Genomic DNA, 23,556 nt, shown 5'->3' with positions numbered 1-23,556 from the left:
CTGTGCAACTTAAACTGTCGTAGATCGAAGTGTTTCTGCAGAAGGGCAACTATGTCAGCATAGCCCATCTCTACAAAAGTCTCCGAAGCAACCAAGGCGCAGGCAGTTTCAAAGGTGTCGGTTCCACATAGCGTCAGGAGGAGCGCGCGCTTTTTTTGTTCGTCGCAGACGTCGTTCGCCACGAAGTAGACGGTCAGGCGATAGATCCACGATGACCAGTTCTTGCCGCTAAAAGGCTTGATGGTGTCCTGCATTCCTCCAGTAGCCATGGGCATAACCTACAGAGTTGCACACTTTATAAATTCCACTTCTCGTCGCCAGTGTTATGTTAGTGTCCGGAGCACCACGGTGCAGAAACCACACGAGACAGCGGCTGGCAGGAGACTGTTTATTGCTTTCTTTTAGAAGTGGACGAGAGAGGAGGTATTGGCGTGGGTAGATTCACTCAAGCCAGTGTACACGTGTAACACTATATGTAGGAGCTGGGGACGAGAGTTCAAGGAATACGCCAGGCACGCGGGCGCGTCGGGCAGCACAAGCAAGCGAGGCACAAAACGTGGAGTAGCCGTGTGTCGGTAACGCGCGCGTACACAACAGACACCTTAAGTGCTCAAGAATGCACCGAGCTTCTTAATCTCCTCCAGCACTTCATGAATTCATTCGACATTTCTCAGCCGCAATTGGGTCGCACTTCTGCAGTGCACCACTATATTGACACCGGTTCGCACCAGCCATTGCGTCAAAGACTGTACCATGTCTCTCCTGCAGAATGTCACGTCATCAACGACCAGGTCGAAGGGATCCTACGCTGTCACTTTATTCAATCATCGCACAGTCCTTGGGCATCTCCTGTCATTCTAGCTCGAAAGAAGTATGGATCGATTAGATTTTGCGTCGACTACCGGAAATTAAACAAGGTGACGCGAAAGACGTCTATCCATAACCGCGCATCTACGACGTCCTTGATAGCCTCCAAATAGCGGAATTATTCTCCTCCTTAACTTACGATCTGGATACTGGCAGACTCCTATGGCAGAAGTTGATCGCCAGAAAACTGGGTTCATGGCCTGTACGAATTCAACGTAATGCATTTTGGGCTTTTTAACGCTCCTGCCACGTTTGAAAAACTCATGAACAACACGCTGCGTGGACTCAAAATGTCTGCGTGTCCTGCTACCTCGATGACATTGTCGTTTTCTCTTCTGATTTTCCTACACTTCTGCTTTGGCTCCAACTGGTTCTGACATGCTTAACCAAGGCTGGGCTCAAACTGAACCTTAAAAAGTGCCGTTTCGCCGCTGTCACAGGTCCTGTTAATTAGGGAGGCGATCGCCTAGCTAATTCCAAGGGCCGAAGTATCGCCCCCTGAACCACACCACGAAAGCGTGGACAATTTAGAAGTGGTCCTATTTGGCGCGCCAGCGGACGCCAGCTGTAGCCCAAAGAACAAGTCAGAGCCGAGAGTTGATAAACAAAACAAAATTATATTCTCAATTATGGCAGATAAAAACGATACACAAGTATGCGCAATCGACAATAGTTGAATACAGTATGTCACCAATCAAACAACGTACTACGAAGTACAATCAGCCACACTCGAAACAACGGACACAGACAACAATACGCACTACAATGCAGTCACATGCATCGAACAACCAAGACACTTAAAGACTAAAGAGTTAGGAAACTTATTCAGTCCAAAGTCCTTGGAACAAAAGTCTGGATGATACTCTTCCGAGAATCACTCACTCAAAGTCTAGCGTTGTTGTAGTTCCGCTGCCCCCGAAGTTTCTCTTCCAGGAAACCTTGCGTCTTCACTTGACCGCTCTCCAAGCTTCAAACTTTTTCGCCGGTAACTCGTCGGCTTCATACACTCAGCTGTTGCCACGCGTCTTCCCTCGATAGCGGTAGACACACACTCTTGCCTGTAGCTCGAGTCTTCACCCCTCCGGTGGAAATCCTCTTCTTCTCCTCCTTTGTCACGGAAGACAAAAGGCTTCGCCCACAAGGCGGAACACTCTATGCACTTTGGCGCATATTTTCTTCTTCTACTGCTTTGTCACTAAGGACAAAACCTTCACCGACAGACGCGGCGGGATACCCTACGCACTCAGGCGCTAACTTCCATCTTCTCCTGATCTCCCATCTCCCATCTCTGCTGCTCGGTTAAATACCATCCACGCGCGATTCCAGAAAATGCTCATCATTTTGTCGGCGCAATGCGCAGCGAAGGCTGGGGGAAGGCGCGAGATGGTTCGACGGCCATCCGCGATGGATGACGCAACCCGGCATCACCACGCCCCTTCCCATTGAGAAATTTTCAGGGCTTGCTCGGCTACCGATGTGGGGTGAGGAGGTTCATCGGCGAACCTACGCTTTCGAGAGAGGAGAGGGACGCACGCCCGGGGAGTCTTTAGATGCTTGTTTTCTTTTTTTTATCGTTGACCTCTCGGCGCTTCGTCGCGAGAATTCAGTGGCGCGCCCTTTTTTGAGCGCTCGTTTTGTGACAGCCGCACGAGAGCTGTCCATCTTAGGGCACATCGTGTCCAAGCATTGTGTTCTACCGGACCCTGCAAAGCTGCGAGCAGTCGCTGAGTCCCAAAACCCACTACACTAAAAGAATTACGCAGATTTGTCGGACTACGCTCGTCCTTCCAGCGCTTTATTCGAAATTTTGCTTAGATCTTGTCACCACTGATCAACCTACTATGCGGTGACGCAGACCTTCCGTACTGGTCTCCTGACTGCGACGTCGTGTTTGCCACGCTCCGTAGTCTGCTAACATCTCTTCCTATTCTTCGGCATTTCGACTCAACAGCTCCACGGAAGTTCACACAGACCCTAGCGGGGTCGGTCTTGGCGCAAGCCGGGCTACTGTGAATACGTCATCGCTTGTGCAAGTCGTGCGCTCACTAAAGCGGATGCCAATTACAGCGTCACTGAAAAGGAGTGCTTAGCGCTAGTGTGGGCGCCTCGCAAGCTCCGCCCTTATTTGTACGGTCACCCATTCGACCTGATAACGGACCACCATGCACTTTGTTGACTCACCACAATGAAAGATCCTTCTGGCCGCCTAGCTCGGTGGGCACTGCATATCCAGGAGTACGACATTCGCGTCATCTATCGCAGCGGATGCAAGCATTCTGACGCCAACGCCCTGTCCCGTTCACCTTTACCTTCCGACTCGGCCTGTGGAACCACTGGTACCAACTCCGTTGCATCTCTCGACCTCGACTCCTTTGCCAGTGAACCACACAAAGACCCGTAGATCACTTCTTTTTTTGCTGTCTCTCTGGATTGTCAACCACTGCGGTATCATGATCTCTGCCACATCAAGCTTCTCACTTTGCCATTCATGATCGGTTGCTACACCGACGCAACTACGCCCCTGAAGATCGTAAGTGGCTCTTGGTTGTCCCCCCAGCTTGCGATCACAAGTATGCGCCTCCTTTCACAATGATCCCCAATGTAGCCCTGCTGGACTTTTCGAAACGTACGATTGCATTCGCCATCACTTCTACTGGGGCGGAATGTATAACTTTGCTCGAAAATGTGTTATGGGTTGCCCTTACTGTCAACGCCGCAAATCACCGCCTATCCACTCGTGCGGTGCGCTTCAATCGCTGCAGTGCCCTGCTGAACCTTTTGATCGGATCGGAATTGATCTCTATGGCCCTTCACTCCCAACATCAGATGAAAATTGGTGGGTAGTAGTCGTTGTGGACCATTTAACACGCTACGCTGAGACTGCCGTCTTTCCAAGTGGCACTGCGCGGGACGTAGTGTCCTTCGTCCTCCATCGCTTCATACTACGACATCGTGCACCTCGAGAGCTACTAAGTGACCGAGGTCGAACAATTCTATCAGAAGTCGTCACGGCTCGGCTTTCTGAATGCCATGTTGTTGGAGGAAGACGAAGTGAAGAATCACTGGACATAAGTTTCCTTGCGCTGCTGTTTTATTGCCAAGTTTGTAAGTTTTTTTAGTCGTCTTCTGCATCTTACTGCCAAGATTCGGCCACCACCTTCGCGGTGCACCTGGCGCCACTTCTCCAAGGCACCGAAGCCTTATGTTAGGGTGCCACGACGTCCGAAAGCTTCGGCTACTGGCGGCGGTCATTCTTCTCGACGCCAATCAGAGGAAGACGAAGTGATGAATTTGTCCGAAACGCAAGATAATCCCGTGTTTTGCGAACTCGAGGAGGATTGTGATGGCCCCTCGACGACACTCAATTCGACGACGAGTGTGTTACTTCGAAGAAGGCACGAAGTGATAATCAAGAGGATTACAGCTATGCAACTATCATCGACTCCGCGGAAATGAACTGTGATGTAAAAGCAGAAGACAGGTCTTTCACAACAGTCACGTACAAGAAAGCCCGACCAGCGGGGGTACCCGTAATTTTCAAACTGACAGACCCTAACGCCTCATTCTGCAAAGTCAATTCGAACAAACTGGCCAGTGAAGTAGTATCTGCTGCTAAAGAGAAAGTGGAGTCGTTCCGTGTCAACAGAGATGGCAACTTCTCCGTAAGTGTCTCTACAGTTACTGCATCCTCCAGATTCCTTGAGTGAACACATGATGCTGGTCTTGAAGTGGCACCGTATATACCGCAGTCGTACGTGAGGAACCTAGGAAAGATTAGACAAGTACCAGTGCAATACAGTGAACATCAACTGCGTGAATATTTAAGAGACAGCGGTGTAATCTCAGTCAGGAGGCAGACTAAATGGCTCCGTCGGGAAGATGGTTCAGCAGAGCCATATTTACTCGGTAGTGTAAGTATTGAGTCCACCCCCGACAAGCCACTGTCACCTCGTATTCTCCTAGGCTTCACAAGTCATCCGGTGGAAGAGTACCTACAGCCCGCTACACGATGTTACAAGTGTCAACGATATGGACTTGTTGCCAAATCGTGCCATGGACAACTTCGCTGCAAAATATGCACAAAAACACATGATTACAAAGAGTACACATCGAGGAATCATCCCAAATGTGTCAATTGCAATGAAGACCACGTAGCGTCTTATGCTGGTTGTCCGAAACACCAGGCAGCTACTGGACTGAAGCGACAAGAAATTTTGCTTTGAAGAGCTCCAAAAAGGGATCGCCTTGTCCGAATCCTGAAACTGTGCATCCACTCCCTGTAACTTCAAGATCACAAAGGGTACATCACCACTGTCGTATGCAGTGGTAGCCAAGCGTGCTTCAGCTCAGAAAAACAAAAGTACAGCCAAAACGGACCGTAGAGGACGATCACCAAGCGTTCAAAGGCAGACAAGTGACAGCAGGACACCGAAACCGTCAGCAACTCAGGATAACCAAGCGTCTACACCTTTCACCTAGCCAAAGCCAAAGGCACAACAGCAACGTGCACTGTAAACAAGCGATGTAGATATGGTTATGTCGATGCTCTTCCTTGCTTTGAAGGCAATCATGCGTGTATTTCCACAAGCCAATGACCTACCAGAGGTGAGCGCAGCCCTTTCATTAGAGCCTCTAGCAGTACAACAAAAATTGTTGTAAAGCAAAATGGCTCTACAAATGAAGAACTGTTTCCGCAACACAGCTGTGTTTCAGTGGAATGCCAATAGCCTTAGGTCCAAAAGCGCAGACTTTAGGAAGCTGGTTGCTCAGTATAGCTTACCCGTTCTGTGTCTAAATGAAGCAACGTTGGCCCTGACTTTAGAATTTCTAACTATGTCACATATGCATCAAGAAGAAATCCATGCTTAAGCAGGGCACTGTTATGCGTACGGCTCGACATAGCCTTTTTTGTTTTATACACGTCAGAATCGGACGTGCCAGAGTTTGTAGGGTGCGAAATTCAATTCCAGAAACTTAAATCACCGTAATTTGTGTTTACTTGCAACCATCGACATGCATATCCGAATCCTCTCTGGTTCATTTACTGAGTGAAGCCCAGTGACCTACCCTCATCTGTGGAGATTTCAATGCGCACAATACCACGTGGGGCAGTAGTCATACTGATTCACTTGGGAGAACACTCGATAAAGCAATTGATCGATGTGGTCTTGTTGTGCTGAATGATAGATCAGTAACCTTTTTAAGAGGTGATAATTATGCCGGCTGTGTAGATTTGGCTATAGCCTGTACTGACATTGCACGAGATATGAACTGGTGTACAGACCTCTAAACACGAGGGAGTGATCATTACCCAGTTCTTATGCAACACCCAAGATTGCAAGTGCAAACGATCACATTGATTTCAAAGCTAACTGACTGGAAACTATTTCGTGAACATACTGGACATGACTTGATGGGAGTCATTGAAGTGGATACATTTATGTCCTACATTAAAAACAGTTACTCCCGTGCGACAAGGTTTACAGCTGTCCAAGCAGGCCACTCTAGTGTAGATGCAGACTATGAGCGCCTACGAGCTATTAAAAGGCGAGCAGAACGTCGATATTGCCGCACTGAGAGGTTTGAAAATTATAAGAAGAGTCAGGCCACACATATTCAATCTAACCGACACATGCAAAAGTTAGGTAAAAAAATGGCCTGATTTCTGCAATTAATTCACCCCATTTACTCCACTTCTCGAATTCTGGCGAACAATCACTGCTCTAAGTCATCCAGTATCCAAGAGAAACCGATTCAGAGCATTGCCCATATCTGCTTTATTATCCGAACGTGATGATTTTAATAAGTTTTGCACAATGCTGACTCGAACTGGGCAAATGATTCACAACACCACTGCACACCCTAGTTCTGTAGAGCAGCAAATCCAAGATGCATAGAGTTTATCAAATGCTCAACTGAATAACACGCATTCTCTACTAGAGTTGCGTACTGCTCTATGAATAACCCGCGTAAGAACGACAACTGGTCCCGACAACGTATCGTACAGTGTTCTGAAAAATCTAGGACCCAATGGCATGCCAGTTCTACGGATATATAACAACATGTGGACAAAGGCGTACGTTCCAATGTGTTGGAAGGTTGCGAGAATCGTCCCACTACTGAAACCCGGTAAATCACCACTTTTGCTTGACTCATTTTGACCAGTCAGCCTCAGTAGCTGTGTATCTAAATTACTGAAAAATGTTTACAGAAGACTACAGTGGTGGATTGAAGCTAACAACTCACTTCCAGAACAGATGGCTGGCTTCAGACGACGGCGATGCACCATGGACTGCGTCTTCGCCCTCGTTACATTTGTAGAACATGACATGAGCTGTGGAAACATGGCTATTGCGGCGTTCAGAGATATTAAGAAGGAGTTCAATTCTGTGAGCCACCTTTCTGTGCGGCACGGGCTTACCTCACTAGGGGTTCACGGTTGTATCCTTCAATGTATCGCCAACTTCATATGTAACAGACAAATATATATTTCAACCAATAACGGAGAAAGCGATCGCTTCAACATGATCATAGGTGTACCACAAGGAAGCGTTATAAGTTCGTTTCTTTTCAATGCTGCAATGGCACGTCTTCCAGAAGTACTGCCCGAAGCCTTGAACATATCCATATATGCAGACGACATATGCATATGGACGTCTCACAAATCACTGGAAGTGATCGAACATCAGCTTCAACAAGGACTAGACGCAAGAAGTGATTACCTCGCTCAAAGAGCGAGGCATGCAGATTTCTCGCGCCAAATCTGTAGTTCTGCCATTCACGAGAAAAAGACTGAAAAACTTGAAGCTTTTTGTGGATGACCAGAAAATCAAAATCGCACGAAAGCATCGCTTTCTTGGCGTTACCTTAGATAGCCAACTCAGATGGAGTCAGCATATTGCTGATCTAAAAAATCAAGTGAACAGCACCATAAATGTTATACGTCGCATCGCGGGAACAAAATGGGGCAGTACATCAGCGTCTCTCCTCCACGTCCATTGTGCACTAACCAGACAGATAATTGCTTACTCTGCGCCAGTTCTCCACAACATCTCTCAGACGTCGCTACACCGACTTCAGCTGTTACAAGCACGCAGCTTACGCATATGTCTGGGGGTTCCACAGGAAACATCAAGTTACTTGACACTGGCAGAGGCAAGAGAACCCAACTTTATAGCAATTAGAAATGTGGAAACATGTCGGCACCTCTTTCGTCTAGTCACGCAACACTCCCATCCGCTCATATGCAACATCGTGAACTGTGCTGGAGCACATATACACCATGTGTACCAAATGCGCATTTCCCGGCGTCCTGTGTCGACACATTGGCCACTGGATCAAAACTACCCTCTATGCCTGCTTGAGCTACCAACTATTGAAACGCCGACTTCACAGCAAACATGCAGTGCGAACCATTGCCGCTCAGCAGTTGGCGTCACATCATCTGTTTACAGGTACCAAAGATACACTCACGTGTACACTGACGGCTCCGTCACCAAAGAGACAGCAACATCAGCATTCATAATTGCGGAATCGCACGAAAAATATGCATGTCGGTTTGGCCACCTCTCTTCTTCAACAACATCGAAGCTCGTAGCGATTTCGCTAGCTATAAGCTTTATTACTCTGGCAACGACACGAACAAAATGGGTGGTAATTACAGACTCTCTGGCAGCACTAGCATTTGTTGAACGTGCCACTTCAAGACACATCGATGTGCGTATAGTATATACTATACTAAAAGAGCTCTCAGAAGCTACGATGTCGAATCATCAAGTGGCACTTCAGTGGGTTCCCAGTAACTGTGGAATTAAGAGAAATGAAATGGCGGATGAGTTGGCGAAAACCGCTGATAATTCTATGCAAAAGTGCTTCATTTCGGTACCTCAATATGATGTAAATAGAATTTTAAGAACAATGAAACGTGAAGTATGTCTGCCTACCTGGTTCACAGACAAAACAAAGGAATCGATCCTATATTCTGTTGATCGTAATCTTGAATACTAATTAGACCGTGACCTCTCAAGACGTATCGACACACTCACTCATCGCCTACAACTCGGAACGGCTTACACAAAGCACTTCCTACTTCGTATTCATCGTGCAACAACATCAGCATGTTTATGCGGCCATGACAACGAGGATATCTGTCACTTCTTGCTCGACTGTCCGAAACACGACACACACCAAAGGCGACAAGAACAAGAGCTGCATAGGTTAGATCCTGAGCGACCATTCGGGTTCAATAAAATACTAGGTTCATGACCATTCAAAACAAACGGCAACGCAGTGAAGGTGCTGCAACACTTCTTCAAGAAACGAAGATTTGTGACGAATATTGAGCAGACAAAAGTTAAAAGTGAGTATGTTGTCTACGTGTTTGTTCTGCCCATATAGGAGAATCTTTGCTCTCACCTTATAGGACTGTATATATGTATACATGCTATTGTTTTTTTTCATGTTTTTATTTGTACTATAATGTAATTGCAAGGTCAAAAGCGGTATCAGCGTCTGTACATAAGCAGCAAGAGCTGGCCGGGTGTACGGGCAGCGTCGCAGCAACAACCAGGCAGTCTCAGCTCGTGCCTCGCGCCAACGTGTCGATGTCGCTTTAGTAGTGAGCATTCCTCTTCACTACAGTACCAATCAGGTGGAAAGGGGTAGCAGTCACCAAGTAACGGTGACAAAAACTCCTTCGTTTATTTTCTATTTCAATAAAAACCATGTGGTTCATCGCAAGACCACGGCATACTACCCGCAGGCTCACAGAGAGATTTAACGGGCTCACGAAGAGATTTAACCGGACCCTTGGTGATATGCTCGCAATGTATGTGACATCTGAATATACAAACTGGGATCGCATTCTTCCCTTCATCACGTTCGCATACAATACCGTGGCACAGTTTACCATTGTATTTGCGGCTTTCTTTCTTCTTTATGGTCGAGAACCATCCCACATCATCGACACTGTCTTTCCATACCGTCCTGACGCATCCGATTGCCCATCTGTGTCAGAAGCTGCCCGAAAAGCGGAAGAGTGCCGTGAACTCGCACGCACCTTTACGTCACAAGAACAGCAGCACCAAGAAGAAAACAACGCCGACTCTTCAGGAAGCCACAGCTATTTCCCGGGATCACTTGTATGGCTGGCTGTTCTTTACCGAACCCCCGGCTTTTCCTCAAAACTCGTCCCGAAGTACGAGGGCCCTAACCATGCTTAGGAGCAAACCTCGCCAGTGAATTTCCTCATCGAGCCACTTTCCCCATCTGACGACATGCGCCGGCGTAGACATGATATACTCCACGTCGCCCGCCTTAAGCCATATCATAGCCCTCTGCCTCCAGACTTTTAGGTCGCCAGGATGGCTCTTTTTCGGCGGGGCGAAATTGTGCAGAAGAAAACGCATTGTTGGCAAGCGAAATCGGCACCGCTTGGGTACTGGGTTCTGGGCTTCTCCCGCTCGCCTCGTGCTGATCATCGCCGGCATCTGCTTGACCATTGCTCTGTCGTGATCGTGTTTTTATCGTAGGGCCACCGTCGCAGCACACGCCCATAAACTCCTTTTCAATATATTTTAATGTAAATGCAAGGCGACAAGCGGTATCAGCGTCAGGACAGAAGCAGCAAGAGCTGGCCGGATATACAGGCGTCGTCACAGCAGCAACCAGGCAGTCCCAGCTCGCTCCTCGCGCCAACGTGGCGATGTCGCTGAGGTAGTGGGCATTCTTTTTCACTACATGTCGTCCCCCGTCAGAAAAAGAGCCATCTTGGCAACTCACGGAGAACAGAGTATGAGGGGATCGTAATATGGTTTCAATCGCTGTACGCGAACGGTTTCGCGACCGCGAAAGCGCTGGTCTGTGATGGCGTCACGGGTTCGATGATGTATTTAACAGGTGAAGTCTGCGAGACAACGCAGTAGGGTCCCTGGTATATTGAAACAAGTTTCGAAGAAAGACCTGTAGGGACTTCTCGAACCCAAAGCCACACAAGGGTGTTCGGAACAAAGTTAGGGTACGGGTGGTTATCGTCACGCCGAGATTTTTGTCTTCATCGGTCGATGGTTGTGAACGACTGAGCGAGCTTAGGCATTCCTCGAGGCGGTGGGCAGCTTCAGAGATGGGCGTAGACTCGGAGGAATCAGGGTGGTAGGGCAGAATGGTATCTAGTGCGGTGGAAGGATCTCGGCCATATAACAGGAAAAATGGCGAAAAGCCCGTAGTCGCCTGTGAAGTAGTAGGCGTATCACACAAAAGGCAGAATGTGGTCCCAATCGGAGTGGTCTCAGGCAACATACTTAGATATCATGTCACCAAGGGTATGGTTGAATCTTTCCGTCAAGCCATTCGTTTGGGGATGGTAGGCGGTGGCAGTCCGGTGAATGATACGGCATTCGGCAAGGAATGCATTGACGACTTCGAAGAGAAACACACGATGTCTGTCGCTCAGAAGCTCACGTGGTGCGCCTTGACGGATAATGAAGTTCCGCAGGAGAAAATATGATACGTCGCGTACTGTGTCAGCAGGCAAAACGGCTGTTTCTGCGTATCGCGTCAAGTAGTCGACAGTGACAACAATGCAACGGTTTCCGGAAGCCGTCAATGAAAGAAGCCCGTACAAATCGATTCCTATGCGGTCGAAACGCCTGGCTGGACAAGAGATTGGCTGGATCAGACCAGAGTTCAGATGAGGCAGAGCTTTCTGTCATTGGCACTGCGGGCATGACTGAATGTACTTGCGCACAAAGGTGTTCTTGAATCACCATTGAAACCGGGTGGAAATCCAAGCGTATGTTTTGAAGATGCCCGCATGTGAGCACAGAGGGTTAGCGTGAAAAGCTGAACATATTGCAGCAGGAAGATGGCGAGGTATGACCAGTAATCACTTTCGCCTGTCAGACTTGTAAATCTTGCGATAAAGAAGGCCACCGCGGATCTCAAAGTGAAGTGCATGACGGCGCAATGTTTGGAAAGATAGAGAAGTCGACGCGTCTGAAAGAAATCGCCGAAGAACGTTGATCCAGGCATCTTTACGTTGCCCAGACGCCGTATTGCAGTTTGCTGGAAACGCAACCGTTTCCTCCAAGGCAGGTACACAGGCGGAACTTTCCGATGATACAGGTGAACAGGATAGGGCGTCGGCATCAGTACTACGTTGGCCAGACCTGTAGACAACACGCATGTCAAACTCTTGCAACCGCAAATCCCAGCGAGCTATACGGCCGGAAGGGTCCTTCAACATGGATAACCATAAAAGTGCATAGTGATCGGTGACTACGTCGAAAGGTTTACCATGTAGGTACGGTCTAAATTTACCTAGAGCCCAAATAATTGCCAGACACTTCTCTGTTACAGAACAATTCTTCTCCGCTTTGGTGATTGCACGTCTTGCGTAAGCAACTACGTACTCCTGGAATTCCGATTTGTGCTGCGCGAGTATGGCATCGAGTCCAACACCGCTTGCATCGGTGTGTACCTCAATTGGAGCAGTCGGGTCGAATTGACGCAAGATTGGCGGTGAGGTTAACAGGTGGCGCAACTTTTTGAAGGCATCATCACAGGTGGGTGACCAAGCATAACTTTTCGAGTCATACCGTAAAAGTTCAGTCAAGGGGGCGGTGATCATCGCAAAATTCCGAATAAAGTGGCGGAAATGCGAGCAGAGTCTAAGAAAGCCGCGTAGATCTTTACGAGTTGAGGGTTTAGGGAACTCTACAACTGCCTGAAGCTTGGCGGCGTCAGGAGGAATACCGTCTTCAGAGATAACGTGGCCGAGACTCGAGAGCTGACTTGCGCCGAAGCGTCAATTTTTCAGGTTGAGCTGAAGCCGGCGTCAGTGAGACACTGTAGTACTTCATCTAGCCTGCGGAGATGCCTGGAAAAATCTGGCGAAAATGTGACCAAGTCATCTAAGTAGCACAGGCATGTTTCCCACTTCAGGCCACGGAAAAGATCGTCCATCATCATCTAGAATGTTGCGAGTGCGTTGCGAAAACCGTAAGGCATGACGTGGAATTCATAAAGGCCATCAGGTGTGACAAAGGCCGTTTTAGGCTGATCTTCAGGCGCCATAGAGACTTGCCGGTAGCCGCTTCGTAAGTCAATACAAGAGAAGAACTCCGCACCTTGGAGGCTGTCAAGGGCATCGTTGATTCTCGGTAAGGGATTAACGTCCTTTCGAGTTATTTTGTTAAGACGACGGTAGCCAACGAAGAAGCAAATTGACCCGTTCTTCTTCTTAACGAGAACGACTGGAGATGCCCAGGGGCCATTCGAAGGCTGGATGACGCCACGCTTGAGCATGTCAGCTACTTGGTCACCGATAGTGTTACAGGACACGACAGCAGATTTAAGATGAGCGATCTGCTGACATGAAGTTCCAAAAGGGCATGAGATAGCGGCGAACACTTGCGCCGAACGAAAATGGCAGATGACATGAAAAAGGCACTTGACTTGGCGAGCACGTTGCAATACACCGTGGCAAGGGCAAAAGAGTGCGGTGGTATGGTGATGTCTTCAGCAACAAATGGTTTGTCCCCTGTTTCAACAGGTCATGTAAATAAGTGTCGCTAAACACTTCAAATGCCACCTCAGCCTGAGAGCAGTCGATGACGGCCTTATTAGCGGAGAGAAAGTCCCAGCCTTAAATGAGGTCACGGGAGCAGGAATCTAACACTAGTAATGCGACGACATAGATGAGGCCGTCAATCGCAATGCGAGCAGTACAGGCAGCGGCTGGCGTGACGTGCTCTGCGCTTGCTGTACGAAGCAATATACTTGCTTGTGGTGCCATAACTTTTTTAAGCAAGCAGCCAAGTCTGGCCCTAATCACTGAAACTGCCGCACCAGTGTCGAAAAGAGCGAGTGCAGTGACGCCATCCACATATACGTCCAGAACATTCGTCGTTGAAGAGAGAGGCCTTGGTCTTTTCGCGGGTGTCGCAGTTCCTGCCTCTGGAATCGCGGCAATTAGTTTTCCTTCTTCGATGATGGAAGACGACGACCCACCGGTGGTGGCGAGCGGTGTCAAGGTGATGGCGAGCGACGGTTAACAGGAAGGTGGTGGTCGGCGTACGATGGCACCTGGTCGGGATGCTGAGAGCCTGCGAACGAAGGGCGTGGTGGCACATAATGGACAGGTTCGAAGCTCTGGTGGTAGTTCTGGTGATAGGCACGGACACGCTGACGGCCGTATCACGCTATGTGGCCTTGAAATTCACAGGCAAAGCATATCGGCCGATTTTGTCAGGTGTACGCTATTGTCCACTACTCTGGAGGGACCTTGGCTGAGAAAACCGAGGAGTGGGTACGGCTGATTGTAGTGACCTAAAAGTCTGATAAGGTTGGCTTGCAGCAACCTCAGCATAGCTCAGAGGTGCATTCACCTCGGCACAGGCCACGAGGATCGACAACGGCGAAGTGTCGCGGGCAGATGGCAGAGCCGCGCAAACTTGCTCTTGGATCACCTCTCGAATGTTTGCTGGTGGTTGTGATGGTGGTTGGCTGGCTGTTGATAGCAGTGACAGCTGACGAGCGACCTCAGTGCGAACAAACTTTTTGATCTGCTATAGCAGCGAATGATGGTATGAGGTGGTTGTAAAACTTGATAGGCTGTTATCCAGGACGTTAGCGCGTCGCGTGAGAAGACGCTGTCGTCGGAGCTCGTCAAAACTCTGACACAGCTCGATTAGCTCAGAGACAGTGGCAGGGTTTTTTGAGAGGAGCAATTGAAAGGCGTCGTTGGAAATACGTTTCATAATGTGTCGTACCTTGTAAGTTTCCAGCATCGTCGGGTCAACACGTCGGCAGAGGTCGAGGATGTCCTCGATGTAGCTGGTGAATATCTCACCAGCTTGTTAGGACCGGCTTCGTAGTCGTTGTTCTGTGCGAATTTTGCGCACCCCAGCGCGTTCAAAAACAGCTGTTATGCAAGTCTTGAAGGTTGTCCACGTAGGAATGTCCATCTCGTGGTTTCTGCACCACAGCTTGGCCACATCCTTTAAATAAAACATCACGGTACCCAGTTTCATGGCATCATCCCATTTGTTGGTAGTTGTGGCTTGTACGTAGGATTCCAGCCAATCCTCAACGTGGCACTGTTGAGGGTTGGCAACGTGGATGCCAATCCTCAACACGGTTGTTTTGCTCGCGGTTAGATGATGCGAAAACATACTGTGGTAGCTCTCGCTCCTGCTTGAACGCACTACCAGCACCCGCCTGAGCACGCAGGCCGTGCGTCGCCGTGTTCACTTTCATATAAATTGACACCATACATGATGCTTCAAGACAATTCTTTGATTAATTGATATGTGGGGTTTAACATCCCAAGGTTATCTGAGACGCCGTAGTGGAGGGCTTTGGAGATTTCTATCACCTGAGGTTCTTAACGTGCGCCCAAACCTGAGCACACGGGCCTACAACATTTCCGCCTCAATGGGAAGTGCAGCCGCCACAGCCGGGATTCGAACTCGCGACCTGCGGGTGAGAAGCCGAGTACCTTAGCCACTAGACCACCGCGGCGCGGCGGCATTTTTTTGAATACGTAATACCAATGATAGTTGTGGCATTAAGTTCACTCGTAGGTATTTGTAGATTCATGTAAGGACAAATGTTCGAATACGCAATACCCACAATAGTTGTGGCATTAGGTGCCTTCGCATGTACTTGTACACTTCTTGTTGCATTGATTATGAAACATATTGTTATGGGGAAAGTTCATTCACCAACAGCAGGTCTTGCTAACGGCCTAAAGAACACACAGTCATGCAGGCCAACGGGGAAAGTTCGAGAGACCGATTCATAACAACCACGTTGTCGTCTTCCTCCTTTCTGGTGCCATTTCAGCTGTGCCGAACCGACAGTTTCATAAACGTATCATCACCCCGGCCGGTAAGGCACCGTCTCGGTGCCTGTTAAATGAGCGACTCAGCGTTGTAGGGCTTGAGACAGGAAACGCGGACTATTTCCGTTCTAGGTGCAGCCGCCGATGAGTTTGTGGTAGCGGCAATCTCGTAGGTCACAGGTGTGACCTGACGAAGGACTCGATAGGGCCCAGTGTATCGCGGTAGTAGTTTGTCGCAGAGGCCGGCACGTCGAAATGGAAGCCACAGGAGAACAAGAGATCCTGCAGAAAAAACGGTTACCGCGCATGCCGTTAGAGCACGGGTGATCACATCCTGAGCGTACGAAGTGGAGGATGGTTGGTCTGATGAAAGCAGTGTGTCGAAGGGCAGTAACAGATGACGTCCTAAGAGTAGATAAATTGGGGAAAAGCCTGCTATTTCATGCATGACGCGACGAGTTATAGGCGAAGGTGACAAACGGCAGAGCTATGACCCAATTAATGTGGTCGGTAGATACGTACATGGAAAGCATGTCTGTCAATGTGCAGTTTAGGCGCTCTGTAAGGCCATTGGTCTGAGGGTGGTCCGATGTGGTGAAGTTGTGACGGGTAGCACAAAATCAGAGTAGATGATCAACCACACGAGATAGAAAATAGCGACCTCTGTATATGAGCAGGTGAGAGGGAGCGCCATGCTGCAGAATAATGTCGTAGAACAGGAAGTCAGCAACGTCTGTTTCGCAGCTGGTTGGTAGCGCTAGAGTGATTGCATACCGAGTAGCATAATCTGTGGCCATTGCAATTCATTTGCTTCCCGTTGTAGAAGCAGGAAAGGGACCTAGAAAGTCCAACCCCACTCGATAAAATGGCTCGGCTGGAACTTCAATAGGTTGAAGAAGACCGGCAGGGGGAGTCGTAGGTTTTTTCGGCCCTGGCAGAGGTCGAAAGATGCGACTTAACGGCGAACGGAGTGGTAGAGACCCTTCCTGAATACTCGCTGTCAAACGTGGTCGTAAGTTCTGGAGACTCCTAGATGTCCAGAAGTTGTAGCGTCGTGCAAGTGTCGCAGAACATCCTTTCACAAGTGATGTGGTACGAAGAGTAACCCCCGATTGCAGAGATGTTACTTGTCTCGTACTTGACTCGTTCTTGACTCAAGACTGTCTTCCCGGTCACCATAAATTGTTCTCGAACTTGCGTATGACTTGAAGACGACTTGGCTCAGTCGAAGTCAGGACAAGTTTCAAGTCAGCTGCGGGGCTAGCTTGAAAGCGACTACGTGCGTTATTCCAACATGGCCAGCTCTCGAATGGACGTCGCGCGGAGGGTGGTCGCTTTTGAGTTTGCTTGCCTCGTCATAAGCGTAGCATTTTCCGAGGCGCACTGCCTGCCGAAAAATCATGGACCCGCTTTACGTGACCGAGGAAATCCGATGGAGTTGTACGACGAGGAACAACTATACGCTCGATAAAGATTCACGAAGAACGCCGTGCGGCACTCGGTATGTTGCCGCTCCGTGAAAGGGGGGACAACCGAGGACAGCCTGTGCCCCCAGTGTTACAGCTACTGATGGCTCTCGGGTTTTACGGCACTGACACATTCCAAACAGTAACAGGCAATCTCGTCCGCATTTTCGTAGTCGACAGTTTGCGATGGAGTAGGAAAAGTTACGCTACTCATCGCAAACCACCTGTACGCAATGCTGGTGCGCTTTCCGCAGCCGGGAGCACTTTCTATACTTATGCGGGACTTTTATTGAGTGGCTGAATTCTCTGGTGTTACAGGCTGTGTCGACTACACACACGTGCGTAATAATGGCTTCGGTGTGGACGACGACGAAGTGTTCCGTAAGCGCAAAGGCCATTTATGTTTTTCTTAAACACGACGACAATTGCCGCCTCTTTCGTTACGAAATTGACTCGGTGCTTTGTCTGTGTGCCTCATCTATCCTTTCGTCCCGTCTAGGGCGCTGTTTGTCGCTTAGAAAGGCATCGCTTGTAGGACAAAGCTACGTAGAATTCCACACACATAAAAAAGAGGTGCCCTATCACGGGGTTTTTTATCCGCTTCACCATCATGCAGTGAGACACTGCTGCACCCCGCGAGACAGAACTATGCTGAGGGCAATGTCTTGACCCCCGCTTTTTCTCTTGTTTACCAAGCTCAACAAAAGGATACGAATCACATTTGTTCCCAGTACTTGTTTTTTTTTTCATATATAACTGCGACCTAGCCCACTACAGGCATGCAGGCGAACAGAAAGGCACATACCGTGAAAATCGCGTCACCTCGTGAGCCAGGTAAGCACAAATACATGCCGTGGCGTTCGATTGAAAAAAAAAATGACGAAAGGACCCAACGCGATGCTTGCTTCACCTCCAAACAAGCAACCGTGGAGAAACGCGCCGCATTTGGACGGCCATTGAAACCAGCGGGCCACCAACGCTTTACAGAAGCAACACTGCGCCTCGTTGTCACGGCAGGCACCACGTGCCGCTCGTTAGCCGTAAATAGCAGGAATATGCTTGTGGCCCTTCGTTTTTATAGTAACTTTAAAACGTACGGTCTTTTTTTGATGTAATTCATGCCTTACGCGAACAACGTCATTATTACCCTTGTTAGCAGGCGAGCAGCGTGTTTCTGCTTTGAAGCTCGTTCTTGGCTTGACCAAGCAAGACAGCCTGAGCATCTATGAAACGCGAAGGCTGACTTGGGCGTTTTGAAGTTCGCTCCTTGCTTCACGCCAACTTGCTCAAGTTTGGTTGAAGTCGCGAGCCAAGTAACATCTCTGCATTCGGGGGTAAAAGTTCCGCGCCGTCGGGGTGTAAGTTGCGGCGGTAAAAAACGTTGTTTTGAAGCAGGAATCTGCTAAGGGAATGGTCAGTATGACGCAATTCAAGGCGGTAAATGATAATGAGCAGCGATGGATCTCAGCGCTGTTCGTCGGCCACGTTCAGAAAATCAGTGATGGCTAAAACGCAGGCATCAGATTCCAAATCAGTGGAGTTAGGTGCATCAACGGGATTCCTGGGTAAACAGTCAGCATCGCTGTGCAGCTTTCCAGATTTGTACACAACCGAGAACGTGTACTCCTGTTCTAGTAGTGCCCATCGGCCGAGTCCTCCTGTAGGGTCCTTAAGCGTCGACAGCCAGCAAAGCGCATCATGGTTCGTGATGACTGCGAACGGACGTCCATATATGTGCGAACGGAGTTTCACAATGGCCCAAATGAGGGCTAAGCATTTGCGCTCAGTGATGGAATAAGTTTTCCGCTTGCGACAGAAGGCGACTAGCGTAGGCTATTATACGGTTGGTGCCAATCTGTATCTCAGCGAGTATAGCACCATTGCCATGGCCGCTTGCATCGGTGCGAAGCTCTGTTCAAGCCGCTGGATCAAAATGAGCCAACACAGGTGGTGACGTGAGGGTGGTAATAAGCGACACGAAGAAATGTGCTTGGTCCTTCCCCCAAGAAAAGACCACGTTCTTTTTGAGGAGATCCGTTAGGGGCCTAGCAACATCCGCGAAGTCGAAGACAAAGCGGCGGCTGTATGAGCAGAGCCCAATAAAACTGCTAACTTCTTGTGTGGAACGCGGAACCGGTAATTCTTGGACTGCACGGGCATTGTCAGGGTCGGGTTGAACACCAATGGCGTCAACAAGGTGGCCGAGTAGTTTAGTCAGCCGGTGGCCAAATAAGCATTTTGACAAATTCAGTTAGAGACGAGCGCAACGAAAAACGTCAAGAATTGCCGAGAGACGAGACAGGTGGCTTTTGAAGGAGGACGAGAAAATGATTACATCGTCCAGATAGCAAAGGCAGCTCGACCATTTGAAACCGTGGAGAAAAGAGTCCATCATACGTTCAAAAGTAGCCGGGGCATTGCCCAACCGAAAAGGCATGACCTTGAATTGGTAAAGGCTGTCGGGTGTGATGAATGCTGTTTTCTCGTGGTCGCGGTCGTCGACCGAAATTTGCCAGTATACGGATCGAAGGTCAAGGAACGAGAAATAGTTGGCGCCATGGAGGCAGTCGAGCGCATCATTGATTCGGGGTAGAGGATAAACGTGCTTCTTGGTGCTCCGATTCAGAAGCGATAGTCGATGCAAAAGCGCCAGGTATTGTCCTTCTTTTTAACTAAGGTCACAGAATATGCCCAAAGACTGAATGAGGCTCAGCATTCTGTCTTTGCTGTGCATTTTGTCGACCTCCGTCTGTATAACTTTGCGCTCAGCATGTAACACGCGATAAGGGCATTTGTGGAGTGGACTGGCGTCGCCGGTGTTGATGCGGTGGGTTACGGCACTTGTGCGGTTCAGGGGACGGTCGTCGGCGTCAAAGATATCTAGGTAAGTAAATAGAACAGCACGGAGCGCTGCAACTTCGGAAGGTAAGAGGTCGCTGGATATTGTTTTGTCGAGGTACGCCTCATATTGCGAGGTGATGACTGGTTTCGCCACGGTCTTAGTGTCAGGGGTAAAATAACAAATCGAACATTCATCTAGGTTGGAAAGATCGGCTAAAGTGATGCCTTGGGGAAGAACTTGGGTCGACGTAGAGAAGTTAAGAACTGGAAGTAGCGCCGTGTTGTTAGCAACAACCACTATATTATTGCTAGGGCAGGGTAAAGTTCAGGCTTGCCATGGTAAAGTTCAGGCATACCTTTTCTGATATGCATAAACAAATGGAAAGGCAGCTAGTACACAGAAAAGTGCCTATATATGTGTGTGTGTGTGTGTGCGTGTTGTATCTGTGTAACAACCTACATGCAGGCCAGTAGGGTCAGTTCACTCTTTCTTTTCAAGTTTGGATTTATGCAGCAGACTAAATGTTGCAGAACAAAAAAAGATAATAATTGCTTTTGAAGGGATCACACTCACGGTTAGCACGTGTTTTACAGCAAATAATACAAGTTATGAATGCCTCAAAAGCTTGTCTCGCTGTCTCTAAGTCAGTTACAATCTATAGTGTAAATATGCGCTCCAACCCATGCATCAGTGCAATGATTGGCAATTTTATTTCAAACAAAAAGCACTTTTCCGCTGTTAATGCAAATATTTATTATTCACAATACTGCCAGTCTTCAAAGAGACCATATCACGCATATTATGAATTAAAAGTTCGTTGTTTGTTGTTAAAATGTTACGCTTGGCTGAGCAGCGCAGACAGAAAATTTTTTTCATGAAGCTTGCCAAACCATAAAATTTTACGATCTGAAACTATCGAAAAGAACACGAACCTGCATAGCCAAGTCATATGCCAGATATACTTGAAAGGTCCAGGCGTCACCTAAGTAGGCCATTACAATTTGTGGGACATTTATGAAAATTCTGTTTTGGTGGGGTGGTAACAGCTGTAGGTGGAGCTCACATTTATTCTTAAACTGTAGCCGAACATAGATACCGCCGATAAACGGAACTGTATACAAATCACCACATTTACCCCAGAACCTAAACAGGCAACTTTCCATACCAATTTGTCAAAGCAAGGCCGTTCGGTATTGTTTTTAACAGCACCAAAAATACAGTGATTTACTTCTGAGAAATCATCCAGAGCTTCTTCCGACAGCCACTCGTGGTTGTTTAGATCTCTTAGAAGATGTCCAAAGCGGCAAACAATGTGTGTCAAGAATTGGGCTGTTACGTTTGACATCACCGAGAAATGCACTCCAAACATGGGTTTTATGTCAAACCACCTGTTTAGGTATGCGAGCCTTCGCAATGTCATGCACATAGCTTGAGCGCCAGCTACTCGTACGCCTTGGGCACTTGTAACAACTTCAGGCCCACCAAACGAGCAGCACAATCTGTCGTTATGGTCTTTTCGAAAGTGAAACAGTAGTCTGAAGGCCTCAGGGTCCACCGCGCTGATGTTGAGCAGTCCCGTGCTCGAACGATACCTGATCATGTTCAGTTCGCTTCTCCTTTCCATGAACAGCTCGAGGTTTTCACTGCTGGAAAAATCTGGTTAGTTTAACAAACGCCCGTGCCGTCCCAGTGAGTGGCTGAGGCACAAATCTTCTATATCAGACCATGATGGCACTGACAAGTACCGCCAGTCCTGCAAAATACCCCGCGGCATCGTCACTACCATGCTGTTTTTGTTTGTCTTAAACGTCCCGTGCTGCAGACGCCGAACAACGAGTGGCGGCCACAGAAAGCCGCGCAACGACTTAGCTGCGGCTCGGCTCGCTATAGCTGACCACTGCAAGAATGATTCATGTTATCAACAGAAGGTAGCGCTGACAAGCACGCTGTTTGTCAGTTCGGGCTGTCACGGTGGATGGACGTGTTTTTTTAGCGCTCCGGATCGACTGCGCAGATAAGTGCTTTTGCGTGTTTTGAGCTTGTCTTTATATTTATAAGGCAGCGGTTGAAATCTTCGTAGCACTTGTTTTATGGTACGGCTTTTTCGGGGGCCAGTCAGCAGGTTTTTATTAGTTAGTGCGGGTGTGTGTGTTTGAATTTTTTGTTGTTGTTTTTTCTTTTGCCACCCCATTGGGGAGGTGCACGTACATTGAACACGTAAATTTTTATAGTAGAGCTTAGACTTTCTTTTTTTTTGTAGTTCAGGGCTCAAGTTTAGTAATTATCGAGTATAGGGACAACTGGTGTCAGAAATACATGGTTAAAAAGACTGTAAAGTGTTCAGGATGTGAAGTGGGTTTGAAAGTTGACCCAAGCGTAGAAGCGAACAGAGAAGAGGCTGGCGCGAATTGTAGGCAATGTGGGGTCGAGGAAAAAATGGAGAAAATGATGGTTGGCCAGAGTGAACTGCTAATGAGAATCGCCGAGCTCGAGACTTTGTTGGCGACAGAGCAAGAGAAAACGAGGGCATGAGAAAAAGACTGAAGTCCGCCGAGGAAGCACTAGCGAAGCTGAACAAAGAAGCGGCCTACGGAGAGAAAAGTAGGAAACCGTCAACAAGAGCGGTGGAGATGGAAGAGCAAAAGAGTTTGGAAAAAACAGGTTCAGCCGGTTCAATTGTCGCAAGGCCCAGCTTCAGCGAGGTAGTGGTGGGGCTGGGAGGGGACAAGGCAGCCGGTGTCACAAGTGCAAGTAGCCCCCAGGTGCAGGACGCTCCAGCTCAAAATCAAAACATGTGATAATCGCCGGGGACGAGAATTTAAATCGATGCACAGAAGCCATAAAAGAGAGGGTAAGAGGTGACAAGAGGGTTGCAGTAGGGGCGTTCCCAGGACGCAAGCTTGAAGCAGTCATGAAGCAAGCGAGAACAAAACTCAAAACTACAGCTGATAGACGAAAGCTCGTGATGATTTCAGGCGGTTTAAACAATGTCTTAAATGAAGATACAGCAGGACTAGCAACCACACTGGCGAAAGGCGTTGATGACATGCACACCACTTCTCCTAAGGTAGAGGTAGTGATATGCGCGATACCGGAGGTACCGGTGCGTGATAGCAACCTGCAAAGAGCGGTTGTCAACGCAAACCGAGAGATATGGAGGATAAGTCGAGAGAAAGGCTTTGAGGTGGTGGAAATAAACTAAGAGGTGCATAGGTGGGGTGGTTTTCAACAAGAGAAAATTTACTTCGATGGGCGGCTAGGCCATGAGGTGGGTTGGCGACTTGAAGAAAGCGCAGTAGCTTTTTTGGGGGGCAAGCGAGCCCTTCGGGATGCAGGATAGCTAGTAATGAGGAAAACAACCAGGGAGACTCTTCGACAGATGGTATGGACAGATACAACTCCAAAGTGGCACCAATATCTAAGATAGATAGAGTCCGGGGCAATAATAGACGTAGCCACGAGAACTGAGCCAATTCAGACAGGGTATATCAACATGCAGTGTGGTAGGAACAGGCTGAAGTGAGAAGAGATAAAAGAAC

The sequence above is a fragment of the Rhipicephalus microplus genome, chromosome 10 (assembly GCF_043290135.1).
Source record: "Rhipicephalus microplus isolate Deutch F79 chromosome 10, USDA_Rmic, whole genome shotgun sequence".
Classification (NCBI taxonomy): domain Eukaryota; kingdom Metazoa; phylum Arthropoda; class Arachnida; order Ixodida; family Ixodidae; genus Rhipicephalus; species Rhipicephalus microplus.
This window is presented reverse-complemented; position numbering follows the sequence as displayed.